The sequence below is a fragment of the Symphalangus syndactylus genome, chromosome 23 (assembly GCF_028878055.3).
Source record: "Symphalangus syndactylus isolate Jambi chromosome 23, NHGRI_mSymSyn1-v2.1_pri, whole genome shotgun sequence".
In the NCBI taxonomy this organism is placed as follows: domain Eukaryota; kingdom Metazoa; phylum Chordata; class Mammalia; order Primates; family Hylobatidae; genus Symphalangus; species Symphalangus syndactylus.
In genome coordinates, this window is record NC_072445.2 from 34,674,313 (window position 1) to 34,688,402 (window position 14,090).

General features: G+C 34.7%; 1 pseudogene; it reads left to right on the top strand.

Moving 5' to 3' along the window:
* Positions 1-8,775: 8,775 nt before the first annotated feature.
* LOC129472924 (olfactory receptor 4A8-like) lies at positions 8,776-9,688 on the top strand (annotated as a pseudogene).
* The last annotated feature ends 4,402 nt before the right edge of the window (positions 9,689-14,090 follow it).

A 14,090-nucleotide genomic window follows, 5' to 3' on the forward strand; every position in this document is an offset into this window, starting at 1 on the left:
TCTAGCTTTATTGAGGTATATTTGACAAAAAAAATTGTATAATATATATTTAAGATGTACAATGTGATGTTTTGGTAAATGTATACATTGTGAAATGATTACCACAAACAACATGTTCATCAACTCACATAATTAACTTTTGTGTGTGGTGAGAATATTAAAGATGTATTTTCTCAGCAAACATGAATTATCCAATATGGTACTACCAAGTATAGTCTCTATGCTACAACTTAGCTCTCCAGAACTTACTCATTCTGCATAACTGAAACTTTGTACTCTTTGACCAGCATCTCCTCATTTCTCCATCTCTGCACTCCCTGGCCATCACCATTCTACTCTCTGCTCTTATTAGTTTGACTTTTTTTTAAGATTCCACATATAATTGAGATCATATGGTCTTTACCTTCGGTGTGGAAAAAAATCCTTTTACATGGATGGTGGGAATGTAAATTGATACAGCCATTATAGAAGACACTACAGAGGATAAAACTACCATATGATCCAGCAATCCCACTACTTGGTATGTATCAAAAGAAAATGAAGTTGGTATCTTAAAGAGATACCTGCACTTCCATGTATACTTCAGCATTATTCATAATCACCAAGATATGGAAACAACTTAGGTGTCCATCAACAGACGAATGAATAAAGACAATGTGACATCTCTCTCTCTCTTTCTCTCCTTTCTCTATCTCTCTCTATCCATCCATCCGTTATCTATCTTCTATCTCTCTATCATCTTGAGCTATCTATCATCTGTCTAATCTATGCACACACACACATACACATACATAAAATATGGTATTATTTACTACAGACCTCATCCTGTAACTTACATCACCAGTATTTATTTATCCAACATAAATGAAAATTTGTACCTTTTGCCCTTTGTGTTTGTCTATATAATGCAATAATATTTCATAATAGAATATTATTCAAACCTTCAAAAAAATATTATGTTATTTTTGAAAACATGAAGGACTTAATAAGCTTTTTGTTTTATTTTGTTTTTAATTAAAAATAGTAATTGTATGTATTTGTGGGGTACACTGTGATGTTTTTATATCAAGTGTGATAATATGGATGTACCTAGAGGACATTATGCTAAGTGAAATGATTTCCTGAATAGATATTTAGTACACTGTTTTTCAGTATTTACTATTTTCTAGCAAATGCAAGTAATGTTTTTAGCTGAGCCTTAGAAGCTCTGATACGTTGTGTTTTCATTATTAGGCTCAAAATATTTTCTACTTTCTGTGATTTATTTTTACTAATGGATTTTTTAGAAGTGGTTTAATTTTGAGACATTTCCTTTGTCTTCTGGTTTTCACTGCTTCTTTTAAGAAATAATGTGTCAGTCATATTATTTTCTTTTTTTCTTTCTTTTTTTTTTTTTTTTTTTGAGACAGGGTCTCGCTCTGTTGCCCAGGCTGGAATGCAGTGGTGGCATCTCTTCTTACTGCAAACTCCACCTCCAAGTTCAAGCAATTCTCATGCATCAGCCTCCCATGTGGCTGGGATTACAGGCACCAGCCACCACACTCACCGAATTTTTGTACTTATAGTAGAGATGCAATTTCTCCATGTTGGCCGCACTGGTCTCAAACTCCTGCCTCGGCCTCCCAATATGCTGGGATTACAGGCCTGAAGCACTGCACCTGGCCTTATTATTATTTTCTTGAATGCAGTATGTTCTTAAAAGTTTTGTCTGTATTTTGCTTTTATTCTGTTGTCCCTTTTCTGTTTATCCTTTTTAAAGAAATTATTCTTTTTAAAATTCATTTTTCCATGAAACTTTTAACACCTTATAAATTCATAGCTTAATATCATCTAGTAGTTTTAGAAAATTTTCAGCTATATCTCTTCAAATAATTTGCCTACCTGATTTTTTGTCTTTTTCTGGAATCGCAATTAAATTAAAAGTATGTCAGAGTTTTGTGCTGTGTCATTTTTATCTCCTTTATACTATTTTCTTCATTTGCTTTTTATTTTCTCTCTGCTTTGGTCTGTGTATTTTCTTCTAACATTTCTTGTAGTTTACTAATTCTCTAATTTTTCATCTAATTTGGCATTAAATTCAATCACTGAATTTTTAATTTGTTATATATTTTAGTTTTTCAATTCATTTGGTTTTTATTATGTATCTTGTGTTTTAATATTTGTACATACCAAGCTTAGTTAAAATGCTTATTTTTCATTATTTAGATCATCTACGTTTGTTTTTGTTGCACTTCTCCTCAATCAGGCCATGTCTTCTACACTCTGATACTTTGTTTGAATGCCTGATTTTGCGTATGAAATGTTAAGGAGGCAATTACAAATTTTTTTTTCTTTAAGAGGGAATTTCCTATATTTTTACTGAAGAGTTAGGATTGGAGTAGCAAAACAATCCCAGATAGTCTTAATTCAATCAAGAAATTAGATGATGCAAGCTGGACTTCAGGTTCTTTGAGGACTGCACCATTGTCTGCGCTTTCCTACTCCAAGAGTAAATCCCCTTGTGGTCTCAAATGAAAGCCTTGTTTACAAAGGACTCTTTTCCTTGGTACACTTTCAATTTCACATGTTGTCACTTAGGGTAAAGCATCTACCGAAAGTCTCACACAACTTTTCAGACTATCGTTTATGGCTTTTAGAATTATTTCATAGTTTTAGAGAAAAGAGACTCCAGATGCAAGGTTGTGCCCTCTAGCTTTTTTTTTCTTTTTTGAGACAGGGTCTTGCTATTTTGACCAAGCTGGACTGAAACTCCTGGGCCCAAGGGATTCTCCCACATCAGTCTTAAAAATGGCTGGGACTACATAACATACTGATTGGCTTGGCTTTGTCTCCACCCAAATCTCATCTTGATTTTTAATCCCCATAATCTCCATGTGTCATAGGAGGGACCAGGTGAGAGGTAATTGAATCATGGGGGCAGATTCCCCCATGCTGTTCGCATGATCATGAGTGAGTTCTCATGAGACCTGATGGTTTTATAGGTGTCTGGCATTTCCCCTCATGGCACTCATTCCCTCTCCTGCCACCCTTTGAAGAGGTATGATTGTAAGTTTTCTGAGGTCTCCCTAGTAATGTGGAACTGTGAGTCAGTTAAACCCCTTTTCTTTATAAATTACCCAGTCTCAAGTATTTTTTATAGCAATTTGAGAATGGACTAATGCATATGCATTTCTCCTTTTAAAAATAAGTATATGTTGTATCTATATTTAACTTTCTAATTTGGAGATACGTATGGATTGCAGAGAATTACTATGGACTTTGGAATATTTTTGGCAATCTCTATGTTAGTTGATATTTTTTATATATTTTTATGACTGGAGGTAATAAATTCAGATACTAAGCTGTTGTAGGAATCATCTGATCTAACAAATATGTTTGTGTGATTTACAGAGTGGAAAGCATTAGTAGTTATTTGAATTCAGCCAGAAGGGGCATAGAGAATGATGGCTTATTTTTATATTAGTTCTCCATCTTGGAGTCAAAATTAATCCACAATATCTTTGATCATATCTGATAGTTCTTCAGAATTAAGGATATGTTTATACATCTGTTACTACTTACCAATAAGAGAGCACAGTGCTTATAGACATGCTTTTAAAATTTTTGAAGTGATACCAATTACATTTGGGTGGATGAATTTAATCCATTTATTAGGTAAGTTGAAAATGACCAACTTTTAGTGGAGCCTGTTAAGTGATAAAGACCTTAGCTGGTTCAGATAAGTATTTATGGGACTCTTTACCTAAGGCTCTTATGGCACAGAAGATCCAATATTTAACTAAACATATGATGAGATGAAGGTGATAAATGAAGCCGATCGTAAGCCAAGCAATGAAAATAACAATGGAAACACTTAAACACTGCTACCTTGTTGGCAAAAAATAAATAAATAAAATAAAAATAAATTCTTTATTATAGAAACAGTTTCTGAATTGTTAGTAGAATAAAATTCAAGGATTGAATTAATGAACTACACATCATTATGGTTATATCTGATATAGAATCAGGCCTTGATCAAAAGCCTGTATTCTAACCTAAAACTGCAAATCTGTGATTACCTGTTTTTCCAAGAATCAGAATGTCAACTTCCTTTGTTAGTCTCTGTGCCTCTGAGCCTCAGATCTTCTTGGGTTGGACTTTCTAACAGGAAGGGTAAGTCCCTCCTTGCTGGGAATATGCTTAGGGAAGAGAACTTAGGGCTGATTTTCCCCTTCATTCTGGCTGAAATATTACTTGCCTTACTTCAGCATTTCTAATGTGAAACTCGTAATTTATTGTCCAATTTACTTTCAAATTTTTCTTTTCACGTTATAGGCTTTTCACATTACTTGACATTTAGCTGCTGTTCCTTGGTAAGACCCAAGTGTTTTTCCTCTAGGGATTTTCTAAGGGGAAGAAAAAGTGTTCAGAAAGATTACTTCATTTGCATTTATTCCAAATATTCACATTAACTAATCTATAATGCCCTGCTATATCTTTTATTTAAAATAGTGATGATGTAAAAGTCATAGGTCGTGTCTACACATAAATGGGATAATTATGTTCCTGATAGAATAACCCAAGAGATATCTGAAGAGTTAAATTTCTGCCTAAGTTAGAGTATGTGTTCAATTGGTATCAAGTCCTCTGATTGTGATGTTTTACATCATATCCTCTATTTCTTGTAAAAATTTGTTAAAGTTCTCAATTAACTGGGATGTGGTGGCGGAGATACAGGAACATGTTTTTAATTAGGAAAGAAGTGGTCCTAGGGATGTGCTGTTTGAATGATATTTGAATGACTGAAGACTGAAGAATTTGGCTTCTGCCAGTAAGAAAGCTCTGTTTTTGTTTTTCCATGAAGTTAAATTTCAGCATTTTCCTTTTTAGGTACAAAGCTTAATAGCTGAGGACATGAATGTTATCATACATTTTCAATCACACTAAAATACTTCTGGTTGTTTTGTCATAATTGAGGAAACTTTCACGTAATTAATTTTAGTGTTGGTATGTTTTTGTTTGCTTGTGTCACCAAATAAGGGTCTTGTCTAGGTTAATTTCCACTAATTATATCAATTTTTATATAGTCATGCAAAGATAGTGTTTTGTTTTTCTATGAAGAAATTTCCAGCAGGTAAAAATACTTATTACCTTTCTACATTATGTTTAAGCATCTTTACATTTTGGTCATCTGCTTTGGATAATGCCATACTTCTCTAATGACTGAGATAATGTGAAGCCTGTGTGAGACTGTGGAAACTGTAGCCCATAGATATTGTTTCTATATCCATGGATCAGCCATTTATACCCATGTGTTTTATGATCACACATACATGCATACATGCCTGAGGTATCTACGTTAACATTTGGTGAAAGAAGTATTGGTTTTCTGGACCACAATGTGAGTATTTGAAACCACTGACAAGAGATATTAATTGAAAATTCATGTGATATGTTGAAATGTAGCTAATGTCTTAAACACCATGTGATTTTGCTGAAGGGATTCTAATTGGGAAAGTAAAGCCAGCAAACATAAACAGTTCTCAAAATATGCAATGTATATTTGGTTTTAATATATAGCCTAATTTGTTTTCCTTTTCTATTTGCCAAATAAGAAGGACATGTTCCATATTACATGTATAATAAACCAATTCATTTTTAATCATAATATTTGTTTTTGGAAAGTTTTATTTTATATCATTTATTAATAAAGATGTACAATCATTTTCAGATATATTTGAATAGGGAGTTTAAAATTGCAGATCATGTCAAGTGTGTTAGAGTGTGAGAGAACCAATGCCTGTTATGTTCTGGAAGCATAATATGGGTTTTTACTTATGAATCTAAAAATTATCCCAGCAATCATTGTAGTAGGTGTATATGCTCAGGAAAGTATCCAGTCTACTGTAATTTCAATAGATTCATAAAACTGTGACTGTTAAATATAATATTATACAGATTTTTATGTTTTTATGGCATTTTATCATTTCAAAATGTCGTGTCCTTAGGAAATTATGTTAAATTATTATTTTCTAGAAAAAATGTTAACTTAGCAGTTTACATTGAAAGCCTAGTAATGCTATCTTTCACTTTCTAAAGTATTATATTTTTAATTAATTAAGTTATAGAAGATAGTTTACATACCCCATTTTATACAAGTAAACATCTAAATTGACAAAAGAATTATCCTGTTGAAATCTAGTTTTGATGATGAAAGAGGGAAAAGGCACTAAACCTTGCAGCAAGTAAGGTGTGAATAAATAACAGAATTGGCTATAGACTACATTATTCCCTTGTGTTCTTCAGCAGGTGCATCTCTATCAGTCTATGGCTTCAACAGTGACAGAACTCTGGAATCAGCTGGAAGTGTTAATGTGAATGAGACATGTGGAATGTTCATCACAGCTGGCTTCTAGAGACAGCTCAAACTCTCTCTGCACACATGTCCTCTTCCACTGCCAGATTGAAGTAAATGAAATCATCCTGTCTACATTTGAGATTTAGTAATTTTGCCATTTTCCTCAGCAGTGAGTAATCAGAAGGTTTGGGTTTGTATCTGTACTTGTCTCATTGTTCTCTGTAATTTAAGTTTGTCCTTAACTGTCAGATCTAGAGACTTTGAGGAACAACGTGTTCCTTTTTCCTTTGAATTTTTTTTTTTAAACTATGATCCTGTCTGTGTTTATTATGCCTACCCCAAAAAGCTTTCTGAGTCACCCCGGTAACCCACAGGAGTTTGCACTTCCAGTATTTCCTCAATAAATGGTATCTTTCTGGAGAAGATTTTAAAAGAATCCTAGCCTCACTTAATTATCTCATTAATCTTCTTATAGCTTGTGAATACTCATTTATTAACTAAATTTCTCTGTTTTCTGATTTTAGCCTTCTTTTCCTTTCCTGAGTTCTCCCCGATGGTGGGTCCAACTTTTTCACTATAATTCTGCTTGCTTCTCATCAGGATACATTCCATCACAGGTAAAATTACTGCTCATATAATTAAATCATTATTTTCTAAGGAATAAAATTTTATTGTGTGCCCCCAAAAGGCTTTCCTGAATTATAGGTCTCTTATTATTTTTCTTCCCCAGACTATTTCTATAAATCTTTTAAAGTTGACAAAGATCTGTATGATTTGTTTTGATTCTATGTTCACAGTGAAGCATTCAAGAACACTAACAGTAGCTATCATTTTTTGAGCCCTTCCCAGGTGCCAGCCAGTGTTCTAGGCACTTTACTTAGTTTTAATAAAACAACTCTAAGAGATAAGGACTATTGGGATCTCTATTCTAAGAATGATGAAAGTAAGGGACAGAGGGCTTCACTAAATGGCCCAAAATCTCATAAAAAATAGTGAAGCTGAAGTTGTAGCTGAAGCAGTGTGTCTCCAGTATCCACATTATTCAACATGTGCTACATTTTCTCTCTAAAGATGTCCTGGATCTTAAGTAGGTGCATACTCAGTGAGAAACTTATAGTCATTATTTATTCACTGTAATAATGAAATCTCACTGACTACCATTTTTCATGTAAGAATCATGAGCTTGGACATTCTTATTTAATTACAAATTTATAACAAATGAAAAAATTTCAACAGAATACCATAAAGGAGAGGCACTCTAATAGTTTTGTAGATGGTTGACTAGAAAGGATTCTGAATTTCTCAAATTTAATCCCAGTGTTTTTCAGGGAGAAAACTGAGACAGACTTGTAAATGTATTCAGAAAATGACTCAAATCCAAGCCTTCTTACACTGAACATGGAATTTCTCTTACAGTATGCTTGTTTTTGGAATCTGGTAACTAAGATTCTATTTTTGAGTACTCTTGAAATCTAAATAGTGTTATAAACAAAACCATGACCTACTGCTCTGTACCCCTTTCTACAGTGTCTATTTTCTCCTCTCTCACTACCTAGCTTCTCCCAAGAACTCAGAAAAAAATATTCATGGCATATTTGGTAGTTGGTGATAGTCATGAGTTAGTTCACTTGAGTTCAATTTAATCGCTGAAAACCAGAATATTGTATGTAAGTGTTATAAAAATTGGAATATAGCCAAGGATAGAACAGAGAGAATCACAGCTCCTTATAAGTTGGACAATGAGTCAGATTAAGTAATTGCTACAGGGAACAATGTAATAAATAATATCATAGCATTTATACATTCAGAGTCCTGTCTTTTGGCATTTAATGGAAGACTAATGAAGACTGAACATCCTTTGAGGCAAGAATGCATGGTCTAACAGTGGAGGGCGAGAGTACTGAGTGAGATAGTTCAGAAGATGTTATTCTTGGTGCTATACAGATCATATTATAAGATATTAGAAATACAAACATAAAGGACTAAATCTACATTGATTTATTTATTTAGAGTTTATTACCACCAGCAAAGAGTGATTTTCTTGAGACCAAGGACCCGTTGGCTATTCATCACAGCTGATTCTGTGCCCAGAAAAATGTTTTAAATAAGAAGTTACAAAATTATGAGTGGCTGTTGGGACTTTAACTCTTCCTTTGTATAGAATATTCACTAAAACATAGAGGCAGAAGCCTTTACCTGTAGCTGAAACTAAAATCTTCGAGGAGAAATAGAATTGTTAAGGGAAGATATGCTCTTTGGATGAGAAACCCAATAGAGACTTACTAAATGTTTATTGTGTGTGAATCACTATGCAGGATACAACAATGAAGATGTGCTCTGTTACATAATGGATGTAATCTTATTCCTGTTCACTACTTCATTAAAGGTAATGTTTTCCTGAGCTCTCACCTCTGATGCAAGCCTTAAAGAAGAAAAAAATGAGACAGAATAAAAATATTACAGAATTTGTCCTCCTGGGCTTTTCTCAGGATCCTGATGTGCAAAATGCATTATTTGTCATGTTTTTATTCACATATATTTTGTCAATGGTGGGAAACCTGCTCATTGTGGTGACTATTATTGCCAGCCCTTCGTTTGGCTCCCCAATGTACTTCTTCCTTGCGTGCCTGTCATTTGTAGATGCTGTGTATTCCACCACCATTTCTCCTGTATTGATTATAGACTTACTCTGTGATAAAAAGCCTATCTCCTTCCAAGCTTGCATGGGCCAGCTATTTATAGACCACTTGTTTGGTGGTACTGACATCTTCCTTCTAGTGGGCATGGCCTATAATCACTATGTGGCCATCTGTAAGCCACTGAACTATTTGATTATCATGAATCGTCAAGTTTGTATTCTTCTCTTGGTGTTGGCAGTGATTGGAGGTTTCTTACATACTTTATTTCAAATTGTTGTTGTATACAGTCTCCCTTTCTGTGGCCCCAATGTCATTGACCACTTTTTCTGTCACATGTACCCATTATTGGAACTGGCGTGCACTGACACCTACTTTATAGGCCTCACTGTGGTTTTCAATTGTGGAGCAATCTGCATGGTCATCTTCACCCTTCTAATAATCTCCTATGGGGTCATCCTAAACTCCCTTAAAACTTACAGTCAGGAAGGGAGGCATAAAGCCCTGTCTACCTGCAGCCCCCATATTAACCATGGTTGTCCTGTTTTATATTCCCTGTATTTTCATATAGGTGAGACCTGTTTCAAACTTTCCTATTGATAAATTCATGACTGTATTTTATACAGTTATTGTACCCATGTTGAACCCTTTTATATACACGTTGAGAAATTCAGAGATGAGAAATGCTATAGAAAAACTCTTGTGTAAAATTTAACTATAGTTAGACAAAGAATGTCCGTCCTCCTATACATAAGGAGGTACGTAGACAAGGTCTTCCAAGGACTTTCTAACAGGAAGGGTAAGGCCCTCCTTACTGGGAACATTTTTAGTGAAGAGAACCTGTGGCTGGTTCTCCTTTAATTCTGGATGAAATATTACTTGCCTTACCAAAATATTTCATAGTGTGAAACTCAAAATTTCTTATTCAACTTACTTTAAAATTATTCTTTTTATATTACAGGCATTTCACATTACTTGTTATTTAGCTATTCTTCCTAGCAAGAATCACGTCTTTTACCTCTAGTGATTTTGTAAGAAAAAAGTATACAGAGAGGTTACTTCATTTGAATTTGTTCCAAATATCTTAATTAACTAATTTGTAATGACCTTACTGTCTCTTTCTAAAATATTGTTGATGTAAAATTCATAGACTGTGTCTACACATATAAATGGAAGAATTATTTTTCTGATAGAACAACCCAGGAGATTTCAAAAAAATTAAATTTCTGCCCAAGGTAGAGTACGTCTTCATTTGGTATCCAGTCCTCTAGGTGTAATATTTTCTTGAAATGTCTACCATTGCTTGTAAAAATGAGTGAAAGATCTCAATTTCCTGGGATGAGATTGGGGAGATATAGAGACATGCATTTACTTAGGAAAGAAGTGGTCTTAGGGATATGCTAGTTGAACGACTGAAAGACTAAAGAGTTCTTCTGTCTGTGCAAAAGCTCTGTCATTGGATCTTCCATGAAGTTAAATCTCAGCATTGTTCTTGTTAGGTAAAAAGCTTAATAGTCGGGTACATGAATGTTATAAATCCTTAATCACAGTGAAGTACTTATGGTTGCTTCACCATAATTGAGGAAATATTCAAGTAACAAAGTTTAGTGTTGATACTTGTGTCACATAATAAGGGTGTTGTCCAGGTTAGTTTTCACTAATTAGGACAACTTTTACATAGTCAAGCAAAGACAGTCTTTTTGTTTTTCTATGAAGAAATTTTCCAGCAGGTGAGAATATTCAATTACCTTTCACAGTAAATATTGTCACTATGTTAAAGCATTATTATAGTTTTTCATCTGCTTTGGATAGTGTCATACTCCTCTAAATACTGAGATAATGAGAAGACTGTGTGGAACTATGGAAACTATAGACACTAGGAACTAATTCTATATCCATGGATTAGGCATGTATATTCCTGTGTTTTATGAGGACACATAGAGGAATGAGGTATCTATGGCAACCTTCAGTGAAAGAAGCATTGCTTTTCTGGACCAAGATGTTAGTATTTGAAACCATTGACGAGAGACATTTATTAAAAATTTCTGTGGTATGTTGAAATGTAGTGAATGTCTTAAAAACCAATGATTTTATTGGACAAATTCTAATTGGAAAAATTAAGCTAGCACACATAGAAATTTATCAGTATATAAAATGTATAGTTGGTTTTAATATACAACCTAATTTGTCTTCTTATTCCATTTGCCAAATAAAAAGAAAAGCATGTTCAATATTACATGAATAATAAATACACCAATAGATGTATAATCTTAGTTTATGGGATATTATTTTTATATGATATATTAATAAAGGTGTATAATTACTTTCATTTATTTTGATTAGAGAATAAAATTCTAGATCATGTCAAGTGGGTTAGAGTGTGAAGTAACCAATATCTATTATGTTCTGGAAGCATAATATAGGATTTTACTTATAAATCTAAAAATTATTTCAGGAAACATACTAATAGATATATATGGTCATAAAAGTACCTAGTCTACTGTCATTTAAATAGATTTATAAAACTGTGACTGTGAAATATTTTAGAGTTTTTATTATTATGAAATTTTGTCTTTTGAAAAGGGCATGTTCTCAGGAAACTATGTTAAAACAGTGTTAAATCAATTTTTTCTAGAAAAATGTTAACTTAGCAGTTTACATTGAAAGCCTAGTAATGCTATGTTTCAGCATTTAAAGTATCACGTTTTTAATTGCTTAAGCTATAAAGGATAATTTTCACACCCTATTTTTACAAGTAAACATTTAAATTTCCAAGTAGAATTTTCCTGTTGAATCTAGTTTTATTGATGAAAGGGGGAAAAGGCACTAAACCTTGCAGAATGTAAGGTGTGAAAAATAACAGAATTGTCTGTAGACTAATCAAGGTGCTGGTTGGGACTACAGTCTCATATGCAGGCTTGGCTGAGGAAAGATCCACTTCCAAGCTGGCTGTTGGCAGCATTCAGTTTCTCAATAGAAATTAAAAATCTTTTGAGAATGTAATTCTACTTAAACCCCACAGCACTATAAAATTGTTTTATATAGTTTGCTGCTACATGTTATAAACTCCAGAATATATTACTAATCTCACCTTAAACCATTAATTTTATAAATCAATTAAGAGACTTATAATTTTGTGTATATTATTTCTATCTTCATTATTTTGATAAACTTGATATTCAAGTAATATTGCTTTCTCTGTGCTGAGGAAATTTATCTTTTTGTATTTTTTGTAATGTAGGTCTACTGGCTATGAATTTTCTCACCACTCAAATATTTAGCTTATTACTGAATTGCACAGAGGCATGTTGAAACTACATTAATTTCTCCCTTCTAATTCCCAAAATAGATGAAAGCTTGAAAGAGTGAGTAGAAATATTAGCAGCTTACCAGTGCAGAGGGGCGAAAAAAAGTTTGGGGTTCGATTTCTGCATGATTAGAGTCACTTATTAAATACTTAAGCTTTCCATTGAAACTTAAGCAGATTTATGTCTCAGCATTAATGACTACATCCCAAAATTAAGAAGAGTACGATCACATTTTTAGACATTCCTTGTAGTAGTTAATTCTTGCTTTGCTATAAAAAATACTTGAAACTGGGTAATATGTAAAGAAAAGTGGTTTTGTTAGTTCATTGTTCCACAGGCTGTACAGGAAGAAGGATTCTGGCATCCATTTGACTTCTGGGGAGGCCTCGGTAGATTTACAATCATGGTGGAAGGCAAAGTGGGAGCAGGTACATCTTAGCAGACAGCAGCAGGAGCAAAAGGGGAAAGTAACACATAATTGTAAACCACAAGACCTCATGAGAACTCACCGTCATGTTGACAGCACCAAAGGGGGATGGCATTAAAACATGAGAAATTCCTCCATAATCTAATCACCTCCAACATTGGGTATTACATTTCAACATAAGATTTGGGTGGGAACAGAGATCAAAACCATATCATTCTGTTCCTGGCCCCTCTAAAATCTCACGTTCTTCTCAACTTTCAAAATACAGTCATGCTTTCCCAACAGTCCCCTGAAGTGTTAACCAATTCCAGCATTAACTGAAAAGTCCACAGTCCAGTCTTGTCTGAGACAAGGTTAGTCCCTTCCACCTGAGCATGTAAAATCAAAAGCAAGCTAGTTACTTCAAAGATACAAAGAAGGTGTAGGAATTGGGTAAATACTTTCATTCCAAGATGAAGTCATCCAAAAGAAAGGGGTTACAGGCCCCATGCAACTCTGTAATCTAGCAGGGCAGTCACTAAATCTTCAAGTTCCAAAGCAATTATCTTTGACTCCATGCCTCACATCCAGGGCATACTGGTGCAATGGGTAGGCTTCCAAGGCCTTGGGTAGCTCCACTCATGTGACTTTACAGGGTTCAGCCAACACAGTTGCTCTTAGTGTCTTTTGTTGCTCTTGAGGGGGCCTGCGGCTTTTCTAGGTGCAGAGTGCAAGCTGCTGGTGGAGCTGCCATTTTGGGTTCTGGAGGATGGTAGTCCTCTTCTCAGAGCTCCACTAGGTGGGGCCCCAGTGGGTACTCTGTGTGTGGGCTCCAACCCCACATTTCCCCTCTGCACTGCCCTAGTACAGATTCTCTCTGATGCTCCACCCCATAGCAGGCTTCTGTCTGAACTTCCAGGCTTTTTGATACATCCTCTGAATCCTTGGTGGAGGCTCCCAAGCCTCATCTCTTTGAATTTGTGCATCTGCAGGCTTAACACCACGTGGAAGCCTTCAAAGCTCACAGCTTTCATCCTCTGAAACATCTGCCTGAGCTGTACCTTGGCCCCTTTTAGCTATGGCTGGATCTGAAGTGGCTGAGATGAACACAGCAGTGTTCCAAGGCTGCTCAGGGAAACAAGGCACTGGAACATTCCCAGAAATCCACTTGCTTCTCCTAGGTCTCCAGGTCTGTGATGGGAGGGGCTACTGAAAATGTCTCTGAAATGCCTTTGAGGGCTTTTTCCCATTGTCTTGCTTGTTAGCACATGGCTCCTCTTATGCAAATTTCTGCAGCCTGCTTGAATTTCTCCCCAGAAAATGGGCTTTTCTTTTCTACCACATGGCCAGGTGGCAAATATTTCAACCTTTTACACTCTGCTTTCCATTTAAATATAAGTTCC